Source organism: Oreochromis niloticus, linkage group LG3, assembly GCF_001858045.2.
Source record: "Oreochromis niloticus isolate F11D_XX linkage group LG3, O_niloticus_UMD_NMBU, whole genome shotgun sequence".
Taxonomy (NCBI): Eukaryota; Metazoa; Chordata; class Actinopteri; order Cichliformes; family Cichlidae; genus Oreochromis; species Oreochromis niloticus.
In genome coordinates, this window is record NC_031967.2 from 5,689,924 (window position 1) to 5,701,924 (window position 12,001).

Sequence of the window (12,001 nt, forward strand, 5' to 3'; positions counted from 1 at the left end):
CGGAGCCCTAGACACTTTTCTCCAATGTAAACTTGCTGTATGAAAAGGAAATGTCAACGACAATGAAAACAAAAACAATGAAATCTGACATTATTGTGTTATTAATTGTCAGCTTGTACTCTGCTGCTTGTAATTGCCACTCTCCTACTGCTCTGTTTACCGTGTATAGCTACACTCTGCCACTCACTCTCACTGCAGTGCCTCCAAATAAAGAAGCATGGCCATACCGCTTGCTCCATGTTCGCATTAGAACGAACAATCGCCTGAAGAGTGATGGGGCTTTCAAGGCAGCCACTGTAAGTGGAAGAGAGGAGTCTAGAGAGGAGAGTGGGTGATGGTGGCGGAGGTGGTGGTGGGACTCCAAGATTGGTTGCAGAGGTGAGATGAAAAGGATTCTTCACTCACTCACAATGATGCACACATACAGGTGCATACTTTAGTCGCCATGAAACGCCACTTCCAGCAAACAGCAATATGCCAGAGCTGAATGCTGGCCTTAAATAAGTAAAAGTTAGAGCAATAGAAGGAAGGTGGTTGGATGTGTTCCTCTGAATATGTGATCATTTTATTTTGACCAGTGGTGGTAGTCCAGTCCCATTTCCTGTCCACTCCTTGCTCTGTCTTTGTGAAACTGCTGATGCTTAGCTGTTGCCTCCATGAGTAGAGACTGGTGGCTCACCAGGATAGAGGCCCTCTTTGGAATGGCATTTTCCTGGCTCATCCTCAGGATGATTGAGGATTGAAGGTTGTGTTTCTGAGGCCAGTAAAGACGCCTCAGGGCACCTGTTCAAAGCACCAGGGACAGGGGCTGCTCTTTTGGCCACTGTTCCCAGGACCAGGCATCTTTCCAAGGGATTAGCAAAAGTGCAAGTTAGCTCGTCCAGAACCAGAATGAAGGAGAGTCTACTGAGGCAATTAAGTCTCATGGGATCTGCTTTCCTTAAGTGGGTCTACTGGTAACCCCAAGACTACAGTGTTAAGCCAACATGCAAAGTTTTAAATACAGACAGAGGCTGTAGAATCAGCCATAGAAATAGAACAGAGAGAAAAGGACATACATACAGCATGCTAACATGCAAATAGCAGGATTACACAGGCAGACTAATCATGCTAATCATACTCTTTCCTCATTATTTCCCCTGGGTAAGAGAAAAAGACATCTTTGGTGAATTTAGGTCACTACAAAGAGATTATATGTGAACCACAACCGGTCCCTCCTCCTCTTCCCTCTGTCCTCTGTGCAATACAAACAACCACATTATTGAAAACAACAAATATTTTTGGCAAAACAATTCCCTCAGCAAGCTGGGAGCCTTATTGCCTTGGATGTCCTCTCTCAGCAGCATGTGGGGTTTTTAAAAAAAATGATTTGAGATCCGGAGCCTCATTCCTTGTTGTTTCTTTAATTTCCTTCCTCAGAGCTCCTGTGCTGAAAAAGAGCCAGAGAGTATTATTGCTGTGATTATTCTGCCACATGATCTAGCTGAGAGCAACGGCAAAATAAGGTCGCAGTCGCGACTATCTGTACCCTAACTGAGTGCTAGCCGCCCCTATGGACTAACTGATAGCTGCTGCTGTATATGAGATTTATGCTGGCCTCTGGCAACTGGCCTCATAACTGAATGGGTTGAGAGAGACACAGAATCCAGACTGGAGCTGAAGTTGCTGCTTGTCATACAGTCGTACCCTGATCAGACCCCCATCTCAACTTGAGGTGGGGGTCTGGTCACGGTCAACGTTTCAGGGCGATTGCATATAGGTTTTTTTTTGAAAGCGGCGTTCATCCCCACTGTGTCACATTTCCGAGGGAAAGACAGTAACTGCAGAGCTTTTGGGCTTGATGAATATCACAGAGGGTTCAGTTACAGACAAAATCCACTAACAGGTAATTTGATACAGATAACCTTTTCTGCTGTGATATTTTGATTAGATAAATAGCACTTGTGCCACAAAGCACACTTTAGTTGATGCTGCTTAGTTGTTTTGTTGTTGCTGTAACATGGAGGTTGTTGGGACTTGAAACATTTGAGATAATGTTTGCAAAAAGCACGTTTATGTTTGAAATATGAAAAGATTTGACTTCTAATGGCAGTTTCACTACTATGACCACCAATCATCATTAACCTATTTTCACCCCAATTCTCAAATTTTAGCTAAAATATTATAAAAGAAAAGAAAAGAAAGACACACTGTCATTAGTGAAACAGGTTTAATTTGCCACATGGGAACATTTGTTAAGGACCCCATAGCCTCTGATTTTGGTATTTTTAAATCAGACATAATCAGCTTATTGGCAATCTGACTGAGAATAAAGGAATCCTGCAGACTCGTACGCAGACTTACTAACCTTAACTAATGAACTCTAATAGGGACAATAATTTATCAGTTGAAATGTTTTTAAATATAGATTTTAAATCAGCAACTGAGATCATAAAGTTCTCAGGGAAATTTTTTTCTGTGATATTCAATTTAATTTTATTCATACAGCACCAAATCACAACATCAGTCATCTCAAGGTGCTTTATATTGTAAGGTAGACCCTACAATAATACACACAGTGAAAAACTCAACAATCGTATGACCCCCTATGAGCAAGCACTTTGGCGACAGTGGGAAGGAAAAACTCCCTTTAAACAGGAAGAAACCTCCGACAGAACCAGGCTCAGGGAGGGGCGGGGCCATCTGCTGTGACCGGTTGGGGAGAGAGAAGTTAGACAGGATAAAAGACATGCTGTGGAGGAGAGCCAGAGACTAATAACAGGTAACAGATAAGTTACCAGGAAGCCATTTCACCATACAGCCATACTGTAGCAATAGACATTACTACAGCAGTCTTGCGTGTAAACCTTTTCCAAAGTGGCTAGCTTGCACTCTTTAGTGGCTTAATATTCACGGAGAGAAAATAACGATAGCCATCTTCCATTTTGGCCTGGGAACCACACTGGCCATTTATTGCGCATGCTCACAAGAGAAAACAATAACAATCTCGTGCACGCAGGCACGCACCTCTCTGACGTCATCTCGTCACTTGGACATGACTTTGCTTATAGTGAAATACTTAACACTCCCACTCAAAGACATGTTCGTTGTTCTCTGTAATAGAAAATAGAACAAACAAAAAAAAAATATACAGATATATTTTTCAATACTGGCCATACTCGAAAAAACTTTGCATCGCTCCTTTGTTCATTTTTTTTTTTTTTAGGATTCTCTGTGCTGATCCATTTTATTTTCCAAATAGATACTCCTTGAAACTCTCGAACTTGACCTTTGTCACTGACTTAGTAAGAACATCAGCTATCATATTTTCAGTAGGGCAGTACTCAATAGATATCTTTCCCTCAGTGTGCGCAGATCGAACAAAGTGAAACTTTATATCTATGTGTTTGCTCCTCTGTGTGCATACCGGGTTCTTTGATAAAGCTATCGCCCCCTGGTTGTCTTCATATATCTTAACAGGTACATGCTCTCTACTATCTACTCCTCTAAGTAGTTGTACAAGATACATACTTTCTTGGGTAGCAGCAGCCAGCGCCATATACTCTGCCTCACACGTAGATAGAGCTACTGTTGACTGTTTTCTGCTTTTCCAGGATATAACTGGACCATTTTCAGTTAGACTAAAACAGTATCCAGTTGTGCTCCTCCTGTCATCTTTATCTGACGCCCAGTCAGCATCACTGTACCCTTCAAGCTTTAGACCTTTCTCACTTTTGTGATAGTGAAGCTCTTGGTCTCTAGTACCCTTCAAATATCTCAATAGATGTTTTGCTGCAGACCAGTGCTGTTGTTTTGGTTCCGCAAGATGTTGTGATAATTTACTAACGATCCAGCTTAGATCGGGTCTGGTGCATGTCATAATGTAAATCAAGCTTCCCACCATCTCTCTGTACCCTGTAGGATCAATGATCTCTCCTTCACTGTCAAAACTTAACTTTTGCTCGCCTGGCGTGAATCTCGGTTTACAATCGGACATCCCCAATTTTGTCAGCACCTTTTCAATATGTCTTTTTTGAGTCATTTTAATCTCTCCCTCACCCTGTGAAAAATCGATGCCTAGAAAATGTTTAAGTGGACCCATGTCTTTCATCTTGAACCTTTTCTTTAACACCTCTTTCACATCCCTGAGTAAGGTGTTGTCACTTGCTGCTATGATCAAGTCATCTACCCACACTAATAGAATGACCTTCCCACTCTCAGAACCTCTGTTGTAGACACAATGATCAGCATCATTCTGGACAAAACCATTCTCTTCAAGGTAATCGTGCAGTAACAAGTTCCAGTTACGTCCCGACTGTTTTAAACCATACAGTGACTTGTTCAGTTTACACACTAAGTGTTCTCCTGTCTTGGATTTTACCTCAAAACCTTCTGGTTGCTCCACATAAACTTCACAGTCCATCGGAGCGTGGAGATAAGCAGTCTTTACGTCCATTTGGTGCAGTGTGAGGTCTTCCTGCACCGCCACCTGCATCAAAGCTCGAACAGACGTCATACTCGCTGTTGGTGAAAAAGTCTCTTTATAGTCAATCCCTTCTTTTTGTCCATATCCTTTTGCAACATACCTTGCTTTGTAAGTCTCAGATCCATCTGGGCTTTCCTTTACTGCATACACCCAACGGCCTCCCACTGCTTGTTTACCTTCTGGCAGTGGCATCAAAATAAAAGTCTCATTTTCCTTTAAAGAGTTCATTTCCTCTCTCATGGCATTTTTCCACATTTTTGATTTTTTAGAGTCCATGGCTTCTTTGAATGTTATTGGCACCCCATAAGCCACTTTATAGAAATAGTCTACACCTTCATCATCATCATTGTCACACTCAGTTTTGCATTGATAATCCTTTAAATACTCTGGAGCTTTTCTCTGTCTTGTAGGATATCTCACTTCTTCTCCTTCCTGAGTACTTTCTGTTGAATCTGCCCCTGTAAACTCATCTAGGTTTGGTTCTACACTCGCCTTTGGTTCTACTTCATTTTGGTCAACCATGTTTGGTGGTGTATTTTTGTGGATCTCAAAAACATTTCTGACGTCAAAATCTGTTTGTGTCTGACTGTCTGCACTACTTTTAGTAAGACATTTTATCAGCCTGTGTTTTTGGATCTTTCCTACTTCAGGATAGTAGACATTGTAGGCTGGGCTATATTTGTCATAGCCTAAGAAAATTCCCTTTTCACATCTAGAGTCCAGTTTCTTTTTATCCTGTTTGTACACGTAGCACTCAGAACCGAATACCTTCATGTTTGATAGGTCAGGTGTTTTTCCAGTGAATACACAGTAAGGAGTCTGTTCCAGTCGCCTACTGTAACATCTGTTGCGGATTTGGGCAGCTGTTTGCACAGCATACGTCCATAAATGCTTTGGGAGTTTGCTCTCCAACAGCATGCATCGTGACATCTCAAATAAGGTTCTCCAACCTCTTTCTGCAGTTCCGTTCTGGTGTGGTGAGTAGGGTGCACTAGTCTCGTGCCTTATCCCATTACTCCTGAGTAAAGTTTGGAACGGTTGCCCGGTAAACTCTGTACCATTGTCGGACCTTATACATTTTATCTTTCCATATGGAGCTACGTCTGCAATGAACTTTTCTGTAGCTTTTGTTGTGCCACTCTTTGCTTTTATAAAGTACGGAAAAATCATTCCACTGTAATCATCAGTAAATGTTATCGCATACTTGTACCCATCTTTGCCTACTGGCTCTATAGGGCCACATAAATCTGTGTGTACTAGCTCCAGTATAGTTTTAGCTTTAGCATCTGCCTGTCTGTTTCTGTTTTGTGTGAATTTTCCCTGTATGCAAACTTCACAGTTTTGGTTGGACCCTTCCTGTTTTCCTTTTATGGTCATGCCTTTAACCACCTTTTCAAGTTTTGCAACATCATCTAGGTTACAATGACCAAGTATTCTGTGCCAGGTCTGAATATCATGACAACCATATATCTCATCAACATTTTCATTTTCTACAGTGTTCAGGTAATACAGCCTACCGTACACCTTCACCTCAAATTTGGTTCCATTTTTGTGGAATAACCAGTTATCCCCATTCTTGAAATGGAGTTCGGCTCCGTTGGCTGTTGCTGCTTTAACTGAGAAAATGTTCTGAGGAAACGATGGGACGAAGAGTGCTTGCTTCAGCCTTGTTTTCACCTGCCGTCCCTCGCTGTCCAGGATGTAGATCTCTGCGTCGCCCCTCATCTTCGCCATTCCTTTCACCTTGGTTCCATCTGCAAGTTCGATCACGTGGTTCTCTGGTTTGAAGTTCTTGTCCACTGTCTTGAACTTTGTGGCGTCGTTAATCATGTGTGTGGTGGCACCGCAGTCTACTAAAAGACTTTTCTTTTCTTGTTGCATAGGACAGTCACTCATTTTAAAGAAACAAAAGGATGTAGCCTCTTCCTCTGCTTTATTCATGTAGTCACGTCCTCGTCCACGACCGCGTCCTCTTCCTCGTTGTGGTGTGCCCCAGTTTTGCTCCTCTCTCTTTAACTGGGGATCTGCAAGACAAGTCCTGGCCATGTGTCCCTTTTTACCACAGGTGTAGCACTCGATAGTAGCCATGTCCACTTTCTTTCCTCTCTGTCTTCCCCGCGACCTTGTCCCGCCGATGGTCTTCATCACGTTGTCCTCCTCTACACTCACGTCACTCCTCCCGTATCTTTCGGTACTCTCGTAACTCCGCAGTTTTGTTTTAAACTCGCTGAACGTTACCGTGTCATTTGTCTGAGTGATGTGCACGACAAAGGGTTTATATGAATCAGGTAGCCCTTTTACTACCATGGCTATCTGGAGTCCATCACTTATATTTTCATCAGCCCTTCTTAATGACGTGAATATAGTCTCTGCTCTGATAATATAGTCAGTTACTGTTTCTTTACTAGTCATCTGGAGGGAGGACAGTTCACAGTATAAACTTACGACACGTGGTTTGTCTTTTCCTGCATAGTGCTCGCGGAGAATCTCCAGCGCTTTTCTTCCGTTATTTCTTGCATCTCTCATGACCAGTGACAAACTCTTGTCATCCAAGCACTGTACCAGCTCTGCGTATGCTTCCCCGTTCTTCGCTCCGTCTTCGGCGCGGGCATCCTCGTCGTCCTCTGCTTCCTGCTGCAGGACAGCACCGAGGCCGCGCAACTCCATGTGCGCGAGGAACCGCGTTTCCCAGAGCTCGTAGTTTTTCTCATCGCCGTCGAATAAAAGCTTAAACCACCTTTGGCTGGTATGACTGGGCCCATAACCTGTAGCAATAGACATTACTACAGCAGTCTTGCGTGTAAACCTTTTCCAAAGTGGCTAGCTTGCACTCTTTAGTGGCTTAATATTCACGGAGAGAAAATAACGATAGCCATCTTCCATTTTGGCCTGGGAACCACACTGGCCATTTATTGCGCATGCTCACAAGAGAAAACAATAACAATCTCGTGCACGCAGGCACGCACCTCTCTGACGTCATCTCGTCACTTGGACATGACTTTGCTTATAGTGAAATACTTAACACATACAACAACGTCTTTCTTCTTTTTAGTAACAAAGAGTCACACCCTGCTAGATGTCTAAAGGACTTCCATGTTCGCTTCCCTTTTCAGACCCTGAAACTTTGTCCATCTAATGTTACTGGCATGTCTTAAACTTGAAACACATTTCACTGGACTATTTTCATAATATCTATTATGTAGCTCCATAGTGGCTAACATATTTATTTAAAATCCAAAAAATCCTTGCTTTGAGACCGTAAGGAAACCGAAATTTGTGTGAAGGCTGCGTCAGGAAGGTCATCCGGTGTAATTCATCCACTGTGACAACCGATTGCAAATAAGGGATCACCCAAAGGAAGCTTTTCATTTCATAGTATTTATTTGAAAAAGTTGGCAGCCTACGTGCTTAATTTTAGTCACCTGTGGCTATGGAAGTGATTAGAACATCCGAATTCAATGATTGTCAATGAGTCAATACCTTGTAACACCTGCTGTAAAGAAGATACTTATGTGGCATAGAAAGACTCTTATTCATATCTGCATTTGAGTTGAACATTAATCAAAATACTGTACAGGGCAAAGGGTCCAGAAAACTCAGAAAAGTAACAGGGGTGGCTGTAGCTGTAGCTGTAGGGGTGGCTGTAGCTCAAGAGGTAGAGCAGGTCATCTACTGATCGGAGGGTTGGTGGGTCGATCCCTGGCTCCCCCTAGTCTGCATGCCAAATATCCTTGGGCAAGATATCAACCCCAAGTTGCTCTCCGATGCATTCATCAGAGTACGAACGTGTGCAAGTGGTAGTTAGTAAGCACTTAAAAGCATAGAAGACAGTGCTGGTGTGAATGTGGCATGTTGTATAGAGTGCTTTGAGTACTCTGAGAGAGTAGAAAAGCGCTATACAGTGGTCCCTCGTTTATCGCGGTAGTTACGTTCTAAAAATAACCCGCGATAGGTGAAATCTGCAAAGTAGACAACTTTATTTTTTACAATTATTATAGATCTTTTAAGGCTATAAAACCCCTCACTACACACTTTGTACAGTTTTCTCAGACAGGCATCAACATTTTCAAACTTTTCTCACTTGTTTAAACACTCACTACGTTCAACCTGGTAGAAAAATAAGTCCAATATTATAGAAAGAAACCGAAGGCACCCACAGTTCCCTTTGACGGTGCAAAACGTTTCATCGAGATTGTTGTGTTTGTTGGGGAGAAAACATACAGTACAGCTCTTCAGAGTCACATTACTTGAAGATTTATGTAAATTTGACAGGCTGAATGCATTCTGTACTGTACAGGAGACACGGCACGAGATTGATTGACAGTGGTCTACAGTCAATCAGGACGCAGAACACAATGTGCATTAAAAAAAAAAAAGCATGCAAGATTGCACAAAAAAAATCAGCGAAACAGCGAGGCTGCAAAAGGTGAACTGCGTTATAGCGTGGACCACTGTATGGGAATGAGTGCATTTACCTTTACCATAACATGCTGGAAAGCCATATCCCAAAGCAACACAGACATACTATTAAATTAAAGGTAAGAGTTGGATGTTGCATATACACACTGAGGAGGATGATCAGGTGAGTGAACTGGGTAGCTGGAACAGATGCAAGGGGTTTGACATGTAAGGTACTACGCAGAGAGGAACACTGCCACATTTTACATAGCGCCTACTAATCCGTGCATAATCGGTTTAAAAACTCAAACAAAATAAAAATGCTCTGTATAAACTCAATCACGGGGAGGTAAAGCTTCCAAGCTGAACTGGTCCCAGGTGTAGAGTCTGTATTAAACAAACTCTTAAAGAATTAAGAGCAAGACAATAAATACCCGCGCTCAGGTTGCTGATCAAACAAGATAATAGATCTGCTTCACGTATTAATCTCGTTTACATGGATCACACTTTTCTGATTGGACGTCTGAGTGTGTGTAAACACCAGATTGTATTAAATCATATCACATGTAAACATTTCTGCTGTCCCATTTTGCTTCCCTTTCAGAGAAGTTAAAATGTCTGTCACAAAAAAAGAGTATTTATTTATTTAATTGGGATTACTGTCAGAATTTTTTTGTAAAGGTAACTGCAGCTACATCTTGTGTGTGGGAACAATTACCTGAACAACTGACAAACAGTAAGCACAAATATTATGCTAAATCGAGCAATAATTAGCTCAATTATGATCACATTAGCATAACTTGTGTTGACTAGTTGTAACATGCGGTGATTTGATCAGAATGTAGGGTGCCTCACGTCTGCTTGATGACTGAGAGGTGCAACACATCATATGCTCAATTCAGGGTAAACATTGTAACTGTTCATTGCATTCATTTTCTCACTCATTCACACAGTCACCTTAAGCCACCATCTAAACTTAGCACAGTAAGGAAATTTGTGTTTTTTTGATTATTACTTTGTTGTAACACCTTATACTATTGGAAAGCCTGCTTATTTCCCTTTAAATTGTTCCACATTTGTAAGGAAAATGTGGATTAAACAGCAGAGTTGAGTATGTGGGTTGTGCCCATAAATAACTTGCCAAACTCCTTAATTTTTTTAGAGTATGTGTACCTTTTAGACTATGTTTTTGAATGAGATAATTTTTAATATTGTACCTTCAGTCTTCAGTTGTCGAGAATTTCTAACAAAATACTCATGAGAAGAACTCCCAGCACTCAGCAGATGGTCTGGAGGTAAACCCAGCTCGACTATGCATCACATCTGGAGACAGCGTCACATCGAGATATGCAGCAGGATGCTACTGATTTCTTTATGGCTTTTCACAAAAAAACATCTGCGATTCTGTGGATGAGTCAACATCGAGCAGTCAGTTGTCTAGAAAGTGAAAATGTTTAATGGTGATAGTAAAGTTCAGAGGTTCACTTTTTCAAATCATAACCTCTAGAGTTCGTTCAACAACAGCAGACCTTTTTTGTGTTTATTAAGAGAAAAGTGGAGGAATGAGATTAGGTTAATTTGATTCGGTTTAGGTTCACTTGTGTTTGGGGGAATTTTCTGAGAGAGCTTTTAATTCGACATGGACAAACACTGACAGCTGCACAGGTAGACAGGGGTAACAGAGGGTGGATAAGGATGTGGGGGCTGGACAAAAGGTTTGTAGGTGCTAGAAGGAAATTAGAGGAATCATATCGGTAAAGGAAACTAGAAGAATGGTCAAAATGTGAGGAGAGAATGAAGGACGACAGTGAAAATCAGGTGAATGAATAGAAGAAAGGGAAAGAGGGTGGAGGATGAAAAGTGTGAGGTGCAGAGAGGAGAAAGAATGTAAGAGATAAGAGAAGTCCAGAGGGCAACAGAGAGGTGAAGTGATTCAGAAAAAGGTGGAGAGAAGGGGGAGCAGCCTTCTTTAGCTTCTGCATCCAGTCATCACCAGTCAGTCTACCTCTTAACCGTGGCAAACAGGGGCTCCTTGGCAACGCTCTAACTTATTGTGCTGACGTCTTTCCTCCTTGGTCCTAATGTATCCCTGCTGGTTGAAGAGTAATCACTTACCAGCCTTTCTCTGTGAGCTGGTCCGTTCCCCTGAAACCTCTTCTGTATGACTCTCCTCCTGTTCCTCACCTGCTCACTCTCCAATTGTCATTTCCTCAGGAAATAAACCAGTGGACTCGCAACTCCAGAAAACCTCCTCCTGTTATCCAAGTAAGCGCACCACATCAGTTCTCATTTCTGTCTCCTTTCCCTCAGAGCTCCTCTCGTTGGACCTGGAAAGATCTTCTGCATGCTCCTTTCAACCTCACAGCTGTTGCCTAATTCCTTGTATTAAAATAAAAAACTATTTAAACTTGGTTTTTGGCTCCGCCCTGAAACTTCTGTGTGGAGTTTGAATGTTTCTTTGTGCTTTCATGGGCATCCTAGATTCTTGCTCCCTCGTTAAGTTGTGATTTTTAATTGGCAGTAGGTGTGGCTATAAGCCTGTGATGGACCGGTGACCTTTCCAGCGTATGCTCTGCCTCTTGCCCCGAGCCAGCTGGAGCACAGGCCAACCCCACCATGGCCCTAAGTTGTAGTTAATTGAACCTGCTTTCTGCAAGAGACCTGTTAAAAAGGTGGAACACTGTACTCCAATAGGATGGTATTCACTTTACATGTAATTTGATGGGGTTTAAGCCACATTTTGGACAATTTTTAAGCTTTTATGTTTGAATTTCCTCTGTAGCTAGTTTTCACTAGATACTTCATTTAAAGCACCAAAACTAGCTAAACTGAGCAAGAAAAGTTTTCTCAAATTAGAGTATTTTGCTAAGTGAACTGCATGTTTAAAATTTCCTTTCTTGTGCTGGTGCCTTCAGCTGGCACACAAAATTACCCCTTTAGAGGAAAACAGTTTTAGGAAGGGATGAAAGAAAATCTTTTTTTGTGCAGTCCCTGCTGCTGCATGCTTTTAGCATATCAGACCTCTCTTGCTCTCCCTCCAGCCTGGCTTTGGGTCTCACCAATGCAGAACCACGTGGCAGCTAGTTTTTAGCCTCAGCGCTAATAACCCTGTGTACTGAGCCTTGGGAAATTAGCTGC